Here is a 21,450-nt window from a genome sequence, read left to right as displayed (position 1 = left end):
ATGAATAAGAATTTTGATTTATGCATTTTTGTAAAAATTCAATTGTGTATTCTGGCTATTTTTCTAATATTATAAGCGAGTTTCTTAGATCATTTAATTAGATTGTTATAAAAATTCATTCAGTCCATATCTGCAACCTGTAAACATGCAGGAGCTGTGACCGAACTGCGAAGCTATTGCTACAGCTGCCATTTCCTAAAAGAGACCTTGCCACTTGCTGCAACATGGATGGACCTCAAGGTTGTCATGCTAAGTGAAATAAGCCAGACAGAAAAAGTTGAAAATCACATGCCATCACTTACATGTGGGATATAAACTTAAAAGCAACAAATGACCAGGACAAACAAACAGAGACTCATGGACATGGACAATAGACTAGTGGTTACCAGAGGGTAGGGGTTAGGGGGAGAGGGGAGGTAGTCAGGAAAAAGGAGTCAAATATGTGGTGACGGAAAGAAATCTAACTATGGGAGGTGAACACACAATGTAACTATATATACGCCTTATTGTTAAAACGTATAGCTGAAACTTACCAGATTTCATTAACTGTCACCATAAAATTAAATAAATTTTCAAAAATTAAACAAACAAACAAACAAATAAATAAAACAGACCTTCACTCCCGGGATGAAGAAGACAGCAGCCGCTTCAGGAAATGGGTGTGGCTAGAAAATCACACTGAGGAACTAGATGGTTTGAGGAGCACAGAGGAGGTTTCTCTAAGGCAGTTACCGAAGGGGACCCCACGTGGAGGAGAAGGGATGTGGTAGGTGCCCGAGGAGAACAATGGCGGAAAGCACAGCATGGGCGAAGACGCAGAGGTGCGAAAGAGCACAGGGGTGTGTACAGGGATCTGGAAGTGATGGTTATAACAGAAGTAGAGGATGAAAATGGTGGAATGGTAAGATGGGAAAAAGAAAGAACGGATGCAAGCAGGAGAGGTAGGAAATGTGTAATCCTGTTTGACCTGAAATTTAAAGATTTGAAATTTAATGGGGCTCACAGGGCAGCATAATGCTATAGTCAAGAGCACCGTCTCTAGAGAGAGAGTCTCTGAATTTGAATGTCAGCACCAACACTTGTTAGCTGTGTGAACTTGGGTATGTTATTTAGCCTTTTTGTAAATTAATATAGGTAAATATATACACGTAGACACTTAGAGCATAGCTTATAATGTACTTTAAAAGGCATTATTATTATTGGTGGTAGTAGTAGTAGTAGTAGTAGTAGTAGTAGTAGTAGTAGTAGAAGTAGTAGAAGTAGTAGCAGCAGCAGCAGCAGCAGCAGCAGCAGCAGCAATAGTAGTAAAGAATTAGATAAGACTTTCAAGATTAATGCTACAAGTTGTGGGTCATCTATCCCCTCCTAAACCCCTTCCCCACAACAGAGGGATGTGATTTTGTTGAAAATCACTATAAAAAAAACCTATAAAAAAAATGGAAGTTCACATGCTTCTGCAAGAGTCCAGGTAGGAGAAAGACGATGAAGACTTGGACTAAGGCAATCGAACAATTCACACCTAGCAGAGAAGAAGATACAGAATCTAGGGATAGTTAGCAGACAAAATTGACAGGACTTGTTAATCAATTGACTGTAAAGAGAGAAATGTATCAAAAATGATTCTGAAGACAATGAGGTAGGTGCTGGTGTCATTAACTGAAAAATACAGTTAATGGAAAATACAGGTGGAGGAATGGACTGAAAAATGGGGTGAGTGGAGAAGAAAGAATGGGAGAACTACACACACGTTTGGTCCGGACTAGCTGAGGAACATCCAGGTTGATGTTATGGGTCCGGAGCTCAAGACATGCAGGGCCAGAAAAACAAATCGACAAGTCAGTGAAATCTTGGATATAGATGACTTGTCCATGAGATGATTTCAGATTATTTACCATGAAGATGATTGAAGGGATGGGCTAAAGAGTGTGGTCAGAACAAAGGACAAACAATCACACTAGTGCAGGATTATAGGTGGACTCATAGGGCTCAGCAGATGAGCAAATAATTCTCAGATAATAGTGAAGGCAAGTCTGAAAAGGCTCACCGAGAATCAAAATCTTTGCCCGGACAAAGAGTTAAACTGTGAGAAGAAAGTTAGTGAACTGGGAGGATATCTGAGGAATGGTTGGTTAGAGACCACAGAGGAGCTTTGGTGGGTCAGGCGGAATGGCAGAGGCGACATGAATAAACAGACTGCTCCAAACTTTGGCAGCAGTTGTTGTCTACACAATTCACAAGGCAATTAATCATGTGCTGTTTTTTGGCATCTCTTTTATAAACTTTTATCTGTATCTTTCATTAATATTTAACTCTTTATGCCTTTTATTTTAACTCTCTAGCTATATTTTTTAATTATTTGAAGACGGAAATTTTCAGATTTCTTTCCATATTTTCCAACATCTAGTGCAGTGCTACATACAATTATTTGCAGGTTTAATGAGTTTGAATTTATCTTGATTTTAGAACAGATCAAGGGTCTGGAGATGATGCAGTAGTGGGTGATCTCATGAGGGAGGTTCCTAGATGAGTGGGACCAAAGGTCCCTAAACTAAAAAAAGAAAAGAACTGTGAGATCAGAATCCTGGTTGGATTGTGATGAATCTGAGTGACAGATGATAACTCAATACAGGGTTGAGATGGAAGGACATTTTATAGCAAGGATACAAATACTGACATTGCATCAGAATCACTGCACATCTGTACATGTACCTTCAATGGATCTGTCTTACCCACTGTAAAAATCAGTGAGTGCATTCAGGTAGAACTCATGTGCCTAAATGTAGGTACCCATTCCTTAGTGAAGCCCAAAGTATGAAAACATCTCCAGGTGGGGCTTTATATATTTATTGAGATGGTTCCTCTGTCTATAGGTGCACTGCTAAAAAATTCCTATTAAAAAAAAAAATCAAACAGTAATTTCCATTTCCAGCAATATCTGGAGTTCTAGAGAAAATCTTTCATAGTAGCATACCACACCAAAAATGTTGCTAAAATATTTTAAATTAGCTTTTCTGAGATATAAAAATTCTTTGAATTTTGGCAAATGTATAGTCTAGAAACCACTATCATAAGTAATGCACATTTCCAAAACTCAAAATAGTCCTCTCACGCACAGAGATAAATCCACGCCTATATAGTCATTTAATCTAGGACAAAGGAGGCAAGGCTATACAATGGAGTAAAGACAGTCTATGCAATAAATGATGTTGGGAAAACTGGACAAATAAATGCAAAAAAATGAAACTGGACCACCTTCTTACACCATATACAAGAATAAACTCAAAATGGATTAAAGACTTAAATGTAAGACCCAAAACTATAAAACTCCTAGAAGAAAACATAGGCAGTAAACTTTCTGACATTGTTCTTAGTGATATTTTTTTCTGATGTATCTTCTTGAACAAGGGAAACACAAGAAAAAATAAGCAAATGGTACTACATCGAACTAATAAGTTTTTGTACAGCAAAAGAAACCATCAACAAAATTTAAAGACAACCACTGAATGAGAGAAGATATCTGCCAATGATAAGGGATTAATACCCAAAATTTATAAAGAACTCATTCGACTCAACACCGAAAATAACGCAAACAATCCAATTAGAAAATGGGCAGAAGACCTGAATAGTCATTTTTCCAAAGAGGACATATGGATGACCATCAGACAGATGAAAAGATGCTTACATTACTAATGATCAGAGAAATGCAGATTAAAACCACAATGAGATATCACCTCACACATCTCAGAATGGCCATCATTATCAATATCAAAAAATAAATGTGGGCGAGGATGTGGAGGAAAAAAAACCCTTGTACACTGTTGGTGGAATTGCAAATTGGTACAGTCACTATGGAAAAAAGTTTGGAGATTCCTCAAAAAATTAAATATAGAACCTTATGATCCAGCAATTCCACTTCTGGGTACTTAACCAAAGAAAATGAAAACACTAATTCTAAAGATATATACACCCTTATGTTCACCGCAGTTCTATTCACAATAGCCAAGATATGAAAGCAATTTAAGTGTCCATCAGTAGATAATTGATAAGGAAGATGTGGTACATATATACAATAGAATATTACTCAGCCATAAAAAAAATGAAATCTTACCACTTGTGACAACATGGATGAAACTAGAGGGCATTATGTTAAGTGATATAAGTCAGACTAAGACAAATACCATATGATTTCATTTATATATGGAATCTAAAGAACAAAATACAGAACAAACAAAATGAAAACAGACTCAGAAATCCCATCTAGTGATTGCCAGATGGAAGGGGAGTTGTAGGGCTAGATGAAAAAGGTGAAGGGGTTAAGAAGTACAAACTGGTAGTCACGAAATAGTCATGGGGATGTGAAGTACGGCATAGGAAATACAGTCAATAATACTGTAATAACTATGTATGGTGCCAGGTGGGTACTAGACTAATGGGGAGATTTACTTCATAAATTATTTAAATGTCTAACCGCTCTGCTGTACACCTGAAACTAATATAAAATAATATTGAGTATCAACTATAATTGAAAAATAAATATTTTTTTAAAAAGTTCTCTCCTGCCCCCTTTTCCTACCACAAAAATAGAGGAACTAACCTAGAAGAAGGACGGAAAATAGGTATTGGACACTTAGACCATGTTTTCATCTCCATGTTAGAGCCTGTTGTAAATCTCACCTACACTGGGAAAAGAAAATAAAAGCTTTGGTCTAGATTGTGGTCAAAGATAAGATGAAAAGGACAAATCTTAAGTACAAGATGAGGCTGGAAAAGCTACTGAAAATAGCAGAAAAGTGATGGAATCCTGCCAAAATGTTGTCGAGGAGAGGATGAATCTGATAGTGGTAGGTGGTGAAGGATTTAAAGGGGTCATGACTAAAGGCACAGAAACCAAACAAGAATCTTCTAAAGAAAATCAGTCAAAGGATGAGAAGGGTCTCATTATTCCTGTAAGTATATTAATTTTATATACGATTCTTGCTGGAATTAAAAAGGAATAGGTACAGAAATGTTGTTGGACATTGTGGTAAAGAATGATTCAGAGACTTGTCCACAGTCACAGAGTTGAGACTGTGAGGCAGAAAACCTGCCTTGTAGTCTCAACTTCCATCATGTCCATGGACAAGGCATTTAACCTCACTGAACTCCAGTTTCCTTCTGTAAAATGTAGATAATATTTGTGCTGTTTATCTTAAGTGCTTCGGTAGGGCTGAAGCAAGATAACTCGTGGCGAAGCATTTTGAAAGCTTCAAACTGTAAGGATGTATCATTAAGAAAACCAATAAAGTTAACTTGATTTCATACTTTGAACCTTTAAAGTATTTTCTCTATTTCAAGTGCTGAGGTTAGAAGGTCAGAGAAAGAGGGAAGAAAAAAAGAAAGTCAGATGGGAGAGGTGCATTGGCCCATCATTTTGGTCAGTACAAAGAGACAGGCAGGCAGGAAGGGATCCCTAATCTCACTGCCTGAGAGCTCAAATGAAATGCACAGCTTCCATTCTCCTGGCAGGCAGATCGCATTTCTTCTATCCTGTATATTCTCATTTACACACAGTTTTGCAGATAAGGATGATGCTGCTGCTCATCTGCAAAAATATTTCCAAAGCCACTAATAAAAAGGTAACTTGCTCTGTGCTATGAGAGATGACAAACGTACCTTCGGATGAATGATGGGTAAAGAATTGTCATTTCTCTTCTCAAAATCAGGCTATCACCAGCTCACGTGGCTTGGCACCTGTGGCTTGTTAGCAATTACATGTGGAAGCCGACCCATTCAAAGTTGCCCCTGAGAGCAGTTTTAGGCTGTTGCCTTCAGTCTGTCTTTACCTGGTTTCTGGGCACTCCGATATGTATTTGAGAAGCAGCCTGAAACTCAATTTTCTTTTCCTTAACATTTTCTCCCCTTTTTTCTTTCTTTCTTTCTTTTTTTTTTTTTTTTTAGAATTTTATGGTTTTATGAACACAAATACTATGTGCACACAAGCTGTCTATTCATTTTCTTCACTGTGCAGCCTGGCATTGGGACTGATGACTCTGATAGCCAGTTGGGCTGCTCTTTCCACAGTGGCTTTGCGGTTCTTTGAGGAGACCCTGTGAGCCACCTCAGCACAGTAAGATTTGTTGCAACTCAGCAGCACCTCAAGCTCATTGACACTGTGGACCAAGAACTTCCGAAAGCCACTGGGCAGCATGTGCTTTGTTTTCTTGTTACTCTCATAACCAAAGTTGGGCATCAAGATCTGGCCCTTGAATCTTCTGCGCACTCTATTGTCAATGCCTCTGGGTTTCCACCAGTTACCCTTAATTTTGACATGTCAGTCTGACTGGTGCCAGATGAACTTCTTGGTCCTCTTTTTTGACGATCTTGGGCTTCGCGAGGGGTCTGAGGGCAGCTGTGATGCTGAAGAGGGGATGGCTGCCACCTCCGCAGGTTAAGTGTGGTTTTACTAGCTTTTAACCCAGGATTTAGGGAGAAACGGGAATAGCGATCCCTTTAGGTGTGATTATTTTGATTCTACTTGGATTTAGCTCTGGAATAAATTATTTGATATTGATTCTTATTAGAAATGGTAGATACACTTCAAAAATGATTTAAAGTTGTTTGCACAACAACAGTGCCTTGTTTTTTGATAAGCAATATCAACAATACAACAAAAGAATATATTTTTCACTTAAAATGTACCAGGCATCTTCTAAGTACTATATGTGAATTACCTCATTTAATTCTCATTATAATGCTATGATACTCTTTATTTTACACATGAGAAAACTGAGGTACAAGGAAGTTAAGTAATTTACCTATTATATATATATATATATACACACACACACACACACACACACATATATATATGAAATATACATAGTATTTATTTACACTTTACAAAAATGGAAACTGTTCTACAAACAGCCAAATTATTCTCCCTAAGTCACAATACTGATTCTGTAATTTCCTAGCCCAGAAATTTTAAGCGAATACCCTTTGTCTATCAAATTAAGTGTAAATACCCTGTGCGACATACCAGATCTCACATATTGGGATCCTAAGTGCCTTCTCCAGCTCTGTTTTCCAGCAGTTCTCTAGCCCTCAGCCAGGGTGATTTTGCTCCTTGGGGGATATTTGGCAATATCTGGAGGTATCTTTGGCTATCACAACTCAGGAGGTGTTACCTGTGTCCAGTAGCTACACGTCAGTGATCCTGCTGAACATCCGTAAACACACAGTGCAATCCCTTTCCACGACAAACTATCAACAGCACCAGGTTGAGAAACCCTGCTCTCACCTATTCACCATCCAGACTGGACGACTTGCGGTTCCTTAAACAGTCTCTGTGGGTTTCATCTCTGTAGCTGTCTAATTTACTCCTTCACTAACCATTTACAGAGTACCTACTATGTGCCAGGCCCTATTACTTGTAAGACATGACCCCTCATTTCAGTGACCAGTACCTGGCTTTCCATCTTTGTCCCCTTCCCACATAAAACCTGCCTGCTCTTCAAGTCCCCTCCCAGATATTATTTCCTCCATGAGCTACATTTTTTCTTTCATAGTATTTTTTAAAAATAAAATATGACATGTAGGTCTTGATTTTAAATGAAAATTGATTTTAAAAACCTTATTTCTCTATGATGAATTTAATATAAACACTTAAGTGACATTTTTCACAGCAGCAATGTTGAAAAATCTTTTCAAACAGCATGTTTCAATGTTGTCGAATGACTTAATTTTTATTCCCAATAAGATTTTTTTTAAATGACAGTTTTGGAAGTGAACATAGTAAGTCATTGAAGTTCTAGTGAGCATACTGTAGCATGTGAAGAGGAGAATGTGAGAGGCTATGTAACACCCATTAGTCTGTACTATGTTTCATTTCAGCAACAAAAAGTTTTTAAGTCAATTTAATAAGAATTTATTGAGTGACACCATGAGCCAGACACTCACTGTGTTACATACTGGACCTCCAAAGAAATATCTGGTGTTTCTTCCTACAGTGAGGTCAAGTAAACATTTTTAATATTTCAAGAGGTTTTATTATACAATATTGTAATAACTATGTATGGTATCAGATGGGTACTAGACTTATCAGGATGATCACTTTGTAAGTTATCTATATGTAACTCTGTAAGTTACATTTATGTGTCTAAAAACTATGTTGTATACCTGAAACTAATATAATATTGTATGCCAACTGTAATTGAAAAATAAAAAAAATTAACCTTAAAAAAAGTTGTTTTATTATAGAAGTAGAGGGCCCTTTACATGAACAAATATTCTGATGACCAGGTAAATGTAGAAGTGGCCATGGGTGTAGGTATTGAGGCATCACTTCTTTCTAGTGCTTTAGAAGAAACCTAAGAGGAAATGTGGAATGCAGGGATCGTTGAGGGTCTTAACAGTGACACTGAGTAACAGCAAATGGAAGTGACTCGCATAGCTAAGTGTCCCTTATTTAAAGGGATGATTCCATATTTGAACAATACAGTCTGCCATTACAAAAATATTTATTAGTGTGCCTAAACCTCCATAGTTTAGCGTGTTACCGAAATTAGAGTTACAAATGTGTATGACACATATCATAAAGTTTGACTCTCACTTCTTGGTTCAGCCTCCCAGATTTATGGTAAGTAATTTCTGCCTTCTTGTTCAGACTTGAGTCATTGAAATCTGCCCTTCGGTTGCACAATCTTAAGGCTTTTTAAAAAAAAAAAAAAGATAAAACAACAACAACAAAATGCCATTCTTTAAAGGCAGATTATACAAAAGGTCAAATTGTGTCTGTTAAGGCCACGAGACATGTGTTGGTGCCCTCGAAGTATTAAACATCTTGAAGTACTGAAAATGTTTCCTTAACCTGTGTCTGCTCAGGAATTCTCTCCTTCTGTAGCTTCAGTGGGGGTGGGAGTTTGAGTAATTCAAGGAAGAAGGGGAAGATGGTAGAGAGAGAAGAGGAAGATTTAAAAATTAACTACTGAACATAAAACTGAATTCATTTGAAACAAGTAAGAAATCACACAACCTGGGGATAATGATCCTTGTGGCATCCTGTCATGTAATGAGAACAATTCTAGATCAGAGTTTCTCAAATTTTAGTGGCCCTAAGAATCACGGGGGGTGCTTATTTTAAATGCAGATTCCCCTATAATACTTCTCAAACTTTAGTGTTTGTATGAACCACCTGAGAATGTGTTGAACTATAGATTCTAATTCAGTAGGTCTGAAAAGGGACCCGAGAGTCTGCAGTTTAAAACCTGCATGTTCAAAGACCTCATTTGAGTAGCAAGAGCAAGACAGCACTGGTTTGTCAACTTTTCTATTCACTGGAATCACCCGAGAAGCTTTAAAAATCCTGCTTCCTGAGTTCCATTCTTATTTAGCTGATATGAGGATTTTTAAATGCTCTGCAGGGGATTCACATGTGCAGCCAAGTTTGAGAACTACTGTGCTAGAGATGCTGATTTCGTAGACAGTCTGGGAGTCTATATCCCAGCCATGCCTGAGCCCCTCCCCTGTGCCCTTCCACTGCTATGGACCTAGAACGATGCGAATCCATGATCAATTATTTTCGTCTCAGGAGGATACTGCAGATTATCAAAATTTAATTGTATTAAGGGGTAAAGAATCCTTGTTATCCAGAAAGGTGCCAGGTGAGTCATTGTGGAAAACAATCAGGGTCTGGCGAATTCATCAATCCTCTTGGACAATTAGAAATCAAAGCTTTGCTTCTCCTTTTTCACATTGATGCTCAGGTAACACATCAGACCCATTTAGCTCTGTGGAGAACTGTGGCCTACCTCACACCCCAAACAAAGAGGAAAATCTGGGCCAGTCTTTTAGAGGGCCTTGATAGAGATGTACTTAAAGCATGTGACCAAAGCCTGAAATGATTTTAGGAGAGCAAGTCCAAACGAAAGAAAAGTCTACATTTATTACTGACGATGGAGCAACTGAGTAGCATTGACACTCTGTCCTTGAATACGTTATTCTGCCAATTAGAGTCCTCACTACGGCAGCCCTCTGCTCCGCTGGGGGACATGGGTTGTGTGTGACTGTAGACTGGGGTGTATGGGTAACGAAAGCTCTCACTGAGCCAGTCCTTTCAATGTCTGAAACTGTTTTACAACATTCCCCACTTGCTGCCAGCTGGTTCAACAGTTTCAGAAGTATGTATTATAAGACAATGTTAAAAGAATTCATTATTTGTATGAAATCCAGCAAAGATTGCTAGCAGCTCCATGCTTTTCTTAATCAGGATAATGCCATATTCTGAGACAATGCCACCTATAGTAACATCTTTTCTTGATTTCATAGATTCCCTAAAAACAATCATAAAAGTGGCTCCTAAAATTCAAGGCCTTAAGCATTTATAAGAAAGAATTTCGTGTATGGAATGAGGACATTTTCTGCTGAATTTTTAAACACAGTTCATGGGGCTCTCTATAGTCAGAATGAGTTTCATGCTGAGATCTTTTTTTTTTCCCTTCTTGAATAAGTTTAGAGCTGGCATGACAGATAATGAGCACACTTTAGTATGAACAAGCCGGGAGTTAATGTCTGGCTGACATTATTTCCTACTGAGCTGAATATGGCAGAAATGAAAAATAATGTTTGCTACTTCTGTATAAGTTTCACCAGGGAAGGAAAAATTATAAGAAACAAAATCAAATTCCCCCAGGGAATTTTTTAAGAGTTATTTCATAATAGGCCTGATTCTAACTTTGACTATTTGAGAAAGACTTAAGACACTGTGGTTACGTACTAATGTCCGATAAACCTACTTTCTGTTCATAGTATGGTACTTGCTTGTTAAGCCTCAGCTAAAGGTTACCTGACACTCTGCAGTCAATTCTCTTTGAGCATGAAGTTTTGAAAGGGGAAATTACCACAAAACATAGGGGCCCTTTTATTTACTGCCTGGCTTCAGTGAGAAGCCATAAATAAAACACTGGTGAACTAAAACACAAGTAGACAGATCTTTGGAGATGACCTGGAAGAAATCTGGATAAACAAGGAATTGCTTCTGGGGAAGCTGGCAGGATACATCCCCCCACTTTGTCCTAAGTATAACTGATAAGAAAATTACTCAATTACTCGTAAGTTACATACACGATGCAGGAAAGCAAATGATCTCATAGAAGAGCTCTTTCCACATTGCTCCCCCTGCAGCCCTTGATAAACTATTTATACAAAACGAAGCAAATACGTATGTAAACAACTAATAGGATACAGGGGCGTGCGGTTAAGGACAGCACTGTTAACCAAGGCCTCGCTTCCCTGTAGACAGCAGGAGAAGAGGTGCGACTGCAAGATTCCTGATGTTTATTAGAAACTCTGGCGTCTGATTAATCAGTGCTCATATCCCAGGTCTGAAAGGCACACTGAAGTCTGGGAAGGTGTTCTCTTCCCCCTCATAGCTCCCAATGTACGTTCCTAAGTAGTCTAGCCTGAAACTCTTAATTCTTACAAGTCAAAATATTTCCTCCAGTTTTGCTCAAGTCCTTTTTTGAAAATGATTAATCAAGTGATATTTTGTTTTTATTAGAGTGCTGTAATTTTAAAGCCATGTGACCTTGTGTACTTCCTTGTCTGAAAATGGGTGTGATATATGTATTTCTCGGAGTTGTAAGAATTAAATGAGTTAATGTATGTAAAGCACTTGGATAGTATCTAGCACATGGTACATGATCAATAAATGTTAGCGCAAATCAAGCCAAGATAAAAAATATTCAACAATTTCATCAAAATACCTCAATATATCTAGATACCCAATGAAATCTGTTAGAGTTTGTTTTGTTTTCAAATAAAAAGGAGAGGCATATAAAGTACATTTCCCTAAGGTCTCTTACTTTATTCACTTAATCTTTATAGGCATCAAAGTTTATTGATCGCAGACTCTTTTCATGTTGGACTGCACTGGATGACAAACAAGTGATGGGTGGAAACTTTCTTTGTATGTATGAGTTATTGCTTTTCTTGTTCATTATTTGTCAGCTAGCAAGGTGAAATGAAGGTCATGACACCTACAGTTATCTCACGGTCTAAGAAGTACCTTGACCCTATGTTTCCATTCTAGCAAGACATGTAGATCTTAAACTTGGCCAGCCCCTTAGAGGGAATGGCTCTCCCTGGGTGTTAATGACACTAGGATTGATCATATCGACTTAGACAACCTTCCACCCCTCCCCAGCTTCCCTCTAAGTCAGAGAATGAGAGATTTCTTTCTTACATTACTTTCCATTCAATGTTCCAGAAATGGATTGGTGAACATTTACCTGAAACTGGAAATTAGGGCTAATGTAAGGAGCTGTGAATTCCTTGGACTAACGTTCACAAGGCAGGCTTGGTTTGAATTTGAATCACCTGCAAATGTCACTCCTGTAAATCCAAGTAGTTTTCTAACTGGCTGGACCTGTCCTTACATGAGCAGGAGTCAGCAATACCTATTAAGTATCTCATTTTCATGGAGGAATTTTTTTGCTTAGTTGAGTTCTGTAAATCATTTCCAAAAGCATCCAAATAGTTTAAATTTTTATAAGTTTGCATGCACCGATCATTTCCCTTGAATAGCTAAGTAAGAAAGGCAGGGAGGGCTGAAGGGAAGTTTTCCTGTGAATACAGTGTTTATGACTGGATTAACATTTTCTTGCTAGAATTTCACATCCTCTTAGCTCTCAGAAGGTCCCAATTAGGCCTGACACATTGCCATCACAGTGCACATACTCCCTGTAACAACCATATTAAGCTCAGTTGGCGCTGGGCGAGTTTTAAAGTAGGTTTTCCAACCAGTGTGGGTGGACAGATTCCCACTTCATCACCCCCACTCCTTCCTATTATAACACCTGCCTAGGAATATGCTAGCTCCCGACACAATAGCTGTTTATTTGTCATCCATTGTATAAACCTGAAACACAGGAAAACATCCTGCCTAGACTGGATGGAAAGAATCACACTAAAACACCATAGATTTTGCAAAGCGAGTCAGAAATTAAGAGAAAATAGCCACTTGAAAACTTCAAGTTTTACATATGCCCAAATAAAATTTAAATGGTTCCTGTCTGACGAGCATTCCAAAAAGGAAAAGAAAAGAATTCTATTAATGAAGGCATCGCGTTGCCTACCTTATACCACAAACACTCTTGCTTAACTGATTCTCCCCTTGTATTAATTTGTTATTTTTGCATTTGGAACATGCATAGAAGTACATGTAAACCCACAGAACAATCCATTCTTCATCAAAATTCTCTATCATGAATCTTTCACAAGCCAAGACAACACATTTGTTCATTGTTTTCAACAATCATTTACCGAACTCTTATTAAATGCCAGACTGTCTGGTTCTTGGGGAAACATGTTTGAATAAGTTCTCATGATACTTACTACTTAATGCAGGGGAGACAAACAATAAAGAAGTAAACAAGAAAACAGCAGATGGCAATAAGCGCCAAATGATGAAAATAATCAGAGTGATGATGTCCTATGGAGCACCTACCTGGACATTGGTGCTCTTTTGGATGAGTGGTCAGAGAATTCTTCTCCAAAGAGGAGATGTAAGCTGAGGCTTTTGTGATAAGAAGGAGCATGCTTGCCAAGCATCTGTGCTTACCAGGTAGAGGGAACAGCAAGTACAAAGAGCCTAAGTAGAAATAAGTTTGACACATACAAGGAATAGAAAGAAGGTAAGTGTAATGTGAGCACACTGGTGAAGGCAAATAGTAAAGGATAAAATATAAGGAAGTTAGGCATGTGCCAGGTGAGGTGGTCAGATTGTACCTTAAATGCTATAGGAGGCCATCAAAGGGTTTTAAGCAGGAGCACGCCATGATCTAATTCATATTTTCAAAATATTAGTTTGGCTTCTCCATGGAGAACAGAATGTAAGGAGCAAGAGTGAATGCAGGAAAGCCAAGAAGCTACTAGTGGCCACTGCAAGAGTTTATGTGATAGATGATAAAAGTTGGAATGAGGTAGTAGCAGTAGAAATAGAAAAAAAAAAAAACAAATTTACTTATGACACTTTTGAGGTAGTACTAATATTCTACCTTCCAAACCACCGTCCCTCTACTCTTCAAAATCCCATACACAGAGCATGCGTTCATTTACCCTATCATTTAACAATGCTTTATTGTTAAATGATAGGACACACTGAAGAATAAATGTCAGCTCAGTTTCCAACAAATAATTTTGTTTAGTCATCAAAACCAAACCATCTCATCCTAAAAATCTAGTTCTGAATGAGATACTATTTTACACTAAAGTCTCATATAGAGAAGGCATAAGAAAAATGTGGGAGGGGATTAAAACTTACAGCCAAGAGAATTGCATTCATTAGTTTAATTTTTCTGCTTACAGTATACTTTGATTTTAAAGAATTCTATTTGCTGATTTCATCTCATTCACATCCTTTCAATTGTCTTCCTGGCCATTTAGAAAGCTAACTAGGAGAGCTCCCCCAGGCACTTGCTAGAAGAATTGGTCCTATTTTCAGTTCCTCTGACTTGCTGTACTGCTGAGGCTGAATGAGACACTCAAATACTTTGTTTCACAGGCTTGAATCTTAATACATGCTCCTACCACTCACCCCTCTGCCCATTTTATTAGATGGCTCTTTTCAGCTCCTAATCACTGTTGTGATAACTAGAAGTTAAGGAGTGAATCCTGGAATCTTATGTTGAATTTGCATGTTCTATAAGAATCATAATGCTTGGCAAACAAAAGCAGACAATACCAGCTTTAGAAATTTTTTTTAAAATTTTAAGTCGGGTACAATTTAAAGATCTTTCCAGATATGTAGAAAAATGGTCTCGAATTTCCCTATCAGTTCTTCAAAGAGTTAACAATGACCATTTCCCTCCCATTTAATGAAATATTCCTTTCTTATTAGACTTCCTTTTCATGTATTTTACAATAGAATTCTTTCTATTATTTTGTACTGTCATCATGTATAATATGATTTTTCTTGATTCTTGATGATCCAACTTATTGAGATTCATACGGGCCAAATTCTGGCAATTATATTCATGTTATTTACTCATGGCACTTCGCTGAGAGAGCAAACCCAGTGCATCGCCTGGCTGGAGTGTGACTGTCCAGTCCTCTGACCTGACCCCTTGGTCTAGGCCTGCCCAGGACAGGCCCAGCCCAGGAGCCCTCAGTTGTTCCTGAGGCTTCTCTGGGATTCCACTGGATAAATCTATACCATTGGCCCTTTCTTTGCTTCCCCATTTGATTGATAAACATGTTAGAGAATGCTATTTATAATTTACCATTTATAGAAATGTGATTAGAACATTTTATGCTGTGTGATATAAAAGTGTATTTCTGACAGTTGATTAAATACACATCGGTGGCCCGTTATGTTTAAAAAATTAGGTGCCAGTTTCTTAGTCCCCTACATCCATGAGTCCCAGATGTATTCAACGAGTCAAACAATTAAAAGTCTTAATGTGAAACATGATAAAATATCAAAACAACAAATTCCAAATAATTTAGTTCTGAATGAGATAATATTTTATACTAAAGTCTCATATAGAGAAAGCTTTAAAAATACGAAGGTTAAAAAGTTTAGCAGAGAGAAATCTACTAATTAATTAAATTTTTTTCCTCCACATTTGAAGAAAAAGATCACTGTCATTAAGTTTTAATAGCAAAACCCCATGGTCCAGCTTGTGGAATGGAACAAGAGTCTGAAACTCATTACCCTGTTATAATATTGTTAATAGGTACAAATTAGATTGATTTACATTGTTTACAACTCGAGGCTGTTACCTGGCCATAATGCCAAGAATTGTTTTTAGCAAAATGTCCTTAGCAAGGGGCTTTCACATTTAGGTTAAGAGCTTTTGAAGAAATCAGCTTTCGTAGGTACATTGTGCTTCATCTTAACGATTTCAAATATATTTGAAGAGTTAGTCAAGGAGTTGTCTCTGAAATTCTCATATTAAACGGCTTAGGTTACCAAATAACCTAATTTGAAAGATATTTCACGTTTTGATAACCCCAAGGTGCAAGGGCTGTGTGTTTGCAATTCCGGTTCCATAAGTACCTGAGGGATGGTGTCAGGCTCCTTGGAAAAGTGTGTCTCTAGGAAATTTCTTAGACTCTGAAAATAAAAGCGCATTAGGGATCAGTGAGTGGAAGACATTTACATACTAAAATTCTAAGAAAACCTTTCAGAAAAGGTCTTTTAACTCTTTTGATAACTACAAAGCAAGGAGGCCACTAGTGGAAGTAAAAACATCTTTTTCAAAGAACTCTCTTTTCCCAGCCAAGACAAATGGAAACTTACAAACGGGGATCTAAAATATTTGCAGAAAATTTCCTTTGGAAACTTTAGACTTTAAAATTGGTATTGAAAAATGTAACTGCCATAATAGATATGTCACAATCATTCAAATTAACCGTTATCAATGTGTTTGTAGGCAGAGGCCCCACCAGGCCTGATTTTACACGTCCTGGGACCCTTAACTATTGCTGTGGAAAAAAACTGGAGTGTTGGCATCTGGGGGACTTGGTTTTGGATTTGGGGGCTCGACCAGTTAACTAGCTATACAAAATACTAGCTTAGGCGTATTACTTAAATTTTCTATGGCTTTTCCAACTATAAACTGCAAATAATAATAGCTACCTCAGAGTTGAGGACTAAAAAAGTAATATGTGGGGAGACATCTAACACTAGAGTCAGCATGTTTTTTCTACCCTCTGACGCCCTTTTCACAAATGGCAACTTTTGTGAGTAAACACAAGGCACTGAGGTCCTCCAAAAGAATTCTCTTACCATTCTCTTCACCTTTTTGTTTACTCTTCTAACATATAACACATTAGTACCATGTCAATAAAAGAAAACTGTTAGTAAAATTCTGAATTAATGTTATGTTTTACATGCAAAACATGGTACTTTCCTCCATTTTTCATAATCTTTCAAAATGTGGTCATAGTGGAATTCTTGCTTATCTTTCTTCCAAAGAATTCATCACTCTTTCTATTTTATAATCTGTATAACATTTCTAAGAGACAAATTTGTAGGGAAAGAGTTGGCCAAAGGGAGAAACTCTGAAGAGTTGCAAAACTGGTTTCCTTTGTCTGCAGCCTTTCCTGACGGTCCAGGCCCACACTTAGCATCATCTCATTCTTTCCCTGCATGGGACAGGACCTCAGCTCTGACCCTTTCAACCAGACCTTTGACACCATCACCTTCCTCCACCTCCAGGAGCACTGAAGGATAAAAAGCTCAGTCTCCAGCACAATAATCTCAAATTCATAAAACGGCCATTTCAGGGTGGAGGGGGGGAGAGCAGATTTGGGAGAAGCAGGTCCAGTGCCCCGCCCCTCTGCCCCAGGGGAAGCCTAGTTTCTGTGGCAAGGATTTCTACTCATCTGCCCCATGCAAGAGCCTCTCCATCCCGTTTTTCATTTTGTAAAATGGTGTCTGAGTGGAGCAGTGTCTTCATTTCCACCCGAGCTCTTCAGGGGCCCATTAATTCTTAACACATCTACTCCAGGTAACCTGTCACCATTTCCAATTATCCTTTAAAAGGGGCTGATGCTAGACCCACCTTAAACTTAGGTTATGCAGAAAATAAAAACTTGTGATTTCAAATGTATATTTGACTTTTCTTGAAATGTAATTTCAGTTTGATAAATTCACTATGCAAGGCTTCATTTATGTTGCTTTGATTTTTTCATACAAATATTGATAGATATATAGGTATGGAGACTGCATGCTCTATATACCTTTGGCCCTCAATGCACACATATAAGTATTTATAATCTGAGGTAGCACTGGATATAATAAGTAAAATCAAACTTGTGCCGGATGTATGCCTTTTTCTTTGTAATGTCAATCATTTTTTGCCTTTATTTACGAAGTTAATATTTGTGATTACTGAGCAATTGAAGTGTTTCACTTAAAACCAATAGACTGTGGAAGTAGATGTATTAAATAATACTATGTAACCTATTCAGGTTTCTGAATGATTTATGATTGATATATAAATAGTGTCAGAATGTTTTAGTTTAAATCTAGAAGTGTATTCCTAAGATTAATGTATTGAAATAAAAAAAGTGTTTTGATGGCCATGCTTCATTCTAATATGTTAATCATATATGTAAAATATGAATCAGGAGAATAAATTATTTTAGGTGTGATTAGGGAAAAACATCCAAAATGATGGCTTTAAAATATTATTCTGGAGTTCCTGAGAGGCTAATGTTACATTTATTATTATTATCATTATATTATTATTACATTATTACATTATTATATTATTATTTTATAAAAATATTATATTGTTATATTATGAACATTTCAGCCATGGTATACCATATTATCAGCTGAAGTATATTAGCTATTCTCACATATGTTAGTAAAATACCTCTGTATTCATGTACGTTAGGATGCTAAATAAAAACAGTATCAAGCACTTTGTCTCAATATTAATTATATAACATAATTATATAATTATATAATAATATAACATTCTTATTCTTACTATTTCACTTGTGGAATTTTAAAACTCCTTGTAATCACTTTAAAGTCTCAAGTCTATGGGCCTGAGTTAACGTGCATACTAGGTACTATTTATTTCTTTTTTTATTAAAATTATTTGAGTGACATTGGTTAAAAATAGCAATTGGGTTTCAAGTGTACAATTCAATAATACATCGTACGTATATTGCATTGTGCGTTCACCACTCAAAGTTAAATTTCCTTCCGTCACCAAATATTTGACCCCCTCTACCTATACCTGCCTCCTCTCTTCCCCTCTTCTCTCTGGTAACCGCTAACCCACTGTCCGTGTCCACGAGTCTCTGTTTGTTTGTCATGTTTGTTTGTTGCTTTCAGTTTTATATCACACATGTGAGTGAAATCATATGGTTCTCAACTTTTTCTAGCTGACTTATTTCACTTAGCTACAATTTATTTCTAACAGAAAATGTCCTATAATAAACAGATGATTCATTAACATCTGATAAGTTTACATTTTCAAAAGAAGTGGTGCTGGTATTTTACAAGCCCTAAAATACAAACTGAATGCCTTAAATCTTGAATTTTCAATCTATATTTGAGTGGGTTCAGACTCTTGCTAGAAGCAGCTGCTGAAAACTCATTTCCAGGACCCCTCCCCACTCCCACCTCCAACTGCCTTTGCAACAGGGAGTTAAAATTTAACCTTCTAGGTATATGTGAAAATTAACCAGTTAGCTCTGCCAAAGCACACCTAGTTACTTCTGATAAAGAAGGAGGGCAGCTGGCCAGCAGTCCCTGCCTCATAGTACTGAAAGAGGCAGTTTTCACAATTTCATTTGTGAGAGAGATAGTTTTTGATCTCTTTCACAGATAAAATTGCCTTTGATCCTCACAATACCCCGCAAAAATGGCAAGCGGGAATTATCATCTGCATGAACGAATGAATGAATGGAGGGTCAACTTACAGTTTCAATGGCAGAGAGCATTAAATCATGAACGAAGAACTTCCACATGATCATATCGGCATATAGATTTGTTTTATCAGTTTGAGATTGTCACTTAAGTTATTAATTAAGAAACTGTTTAAATTATCTAACTTCCACACTTAGATGTGTTGCTTATTTGCTCTTCCTGAGGCTGCAGCAACGGAGATTTAATCAAAAGACTTTAAGAGGAGGGCCTTGTCTGAACACAAACATTTTGAAATCTCAATGAAAATGCAGTTTAATGCATCCAGTTAAATTGCCTGAGAGAAAATAGTGAATACAGCTTTCTTAAAGCCTTTCCCCTCAGGGCATTAACTAAGAAACTGGTCACTAACTGCTGGTAACAACCCGTTTTGGAGAGATTATTGCTATTATTGGCATCCTGTGGTTTATGGTAACATTTTGTTAGAGATGTAACGAACGAGAGTACGGCTGGACTTGGTACTTTAGAGAAATCAGCCCCTTCCCTTGTGTTTTACGGCCATTTTTCATTCCAATCTAAATGTACCGAGGCTGAGCTGCGCTGCTGAGTTTATTATCTACTACATTTCGTGTTGCTCTAAGAAATATGCTTTACACCAGAGTCAGCATTCAAATCAATGGAGCAAAAATACAACATTTATTGTTAGTAAAATTGAATCATGCTGAAAAGGCTGAATGAATGCTTGACTTAAACTGGATGTTAGAAATCATTTCACTTGCCACGAGCACTTTCTGGCTGACACACAGCCATATGCTATTCCTTTCCAATGATTAATTGTTAGCTGGAGCAGGCATATATACATTGCCAAATGGAGAATAATAACCAAAGTTATATTATTGATTTCCCATAACTTTATGTAAACGTATATACCTAGGGAGCGGCCTGCTCTGTGTGGCTTATAGCTACCTGCTGATAATTCTACTCTCTGATAATATAATTTACTAAAAACAGAATTAGAAAGGAGGCAGCCTGGGTAAAGGGCAGGCAAACATCACGCAATGAAAGAAAAGTTCTCTAGAGTTTCAAAAACATTTCTTTTGTTCACTTCAAATGGCAGAAACAAGTCAGAACCATGATGGCTTAAAACTACAAGCTTTATAAGGGAGATCGAATGCAGATTATAAATAGGTTATCTGCATGGAAGACATGTTTTTCGCCTTTTTGGGGTCCGTTATTCCTCCCATCTTTTAATTACAAAAAAAGGAAGATCAGAACATATCATTAGCTCTGCTTCTTAGTGAACCTGACTTTTCTCAAGAAATTTACATCTTTCTCTCATTTTCTGTTAAGGTTTCTTCTCCTGTTTTCTCACCTAAAGAATTATAATGAGGTAGAGTGAATGAGATCTATGGGGAGAGCAGTGGACCCAGAGACTAAAGGTAAAAGGATGATTGATGGTATGAAATTACCATAAAAGTACAATCAGGATCAGATTTTAAAATGAATTTTTAAGCAGCCTAAGAGATACTCTTTGATTTGCAGTCTGGTGGAATGGATAATGTCTCATTCAGTGGATAAAGTTTCTCACTGTGTGACTTGAGCTTTTTCTGATCTTTCTGACTGGGAGTAAAATGGAACCAAAGCCTAAAGTGGTTTTTAATGCAGAAAATATCAAATATAATATTCTTAATGTCAAAACCTGGGCATAGCAGGCGAGGAAAGAAAAATAAATAGAAGACCATTACTGTTAGTATAATTGTTTCAGGCTCTCCTCTTACTACCAAATGGGTTAAAACATACATTATTTAAAGGGCAAACTTGTTTACATATTGAAAAAGAATTAAAGTTTAGGCTGGTGTCAGATTTTAATCTTTCTTAGGTATATAAAATGCTCCAACTAAAATATTAAAGCAAAATGTATTTCATGGGCTATATGTTTTCCCATTTGCTTTTTAAAAATTTAAATATACTTCTTATTTTAGAATAATTTTAGATTTATAGAAAAGTTGCAAAGACATTACAGAGAGTTCCTATATACCCCTCATCCAATTTCTCCTATCGTTAATTATCTTACATTATTA

The 21,450-nt window shown here is 37.1% G+C and overlaps 1 protein-coding gene and 1 pseudogene across 1 annotated transcript in view; both read right to left on the bottom strand.

Moving 5' to 3' along the window:
* TTC29 (tetratricopeptide repeat domain 29) overlaps positions 1-21,450 on the bottom strand; it is a 594,494-nt gene that overhangs the window by 183,572 nt on the left and 389,472 nt on the right. The gene's annotated exons all lie outside the window — the stretch shown is intronic.
* LOC120613182 (60S ribosomal protein L32-like) lies at positions 5,984-19,479 on the bottom strand (annotated as a pseudogene).

This window comes from Pteropus medius, unplaced genomic scaffold, assembly GCF_902729225.1.
Source record: "Pteropus medius unplaced genomic scaffold, Ma_sr-lr_union100, whole genome shotgun sequence".
NCBI lineage: Eukaryota > Metazoa > Chordata > Mammalia > Chiroptera > Pteropodidae > Pteropus > Pteropus medius.
The sequence above is the reverse complement of the archived record's forward strand: the minus strand, read 5'-3'. Positions and strand labels throughout refer to the sequence as shown.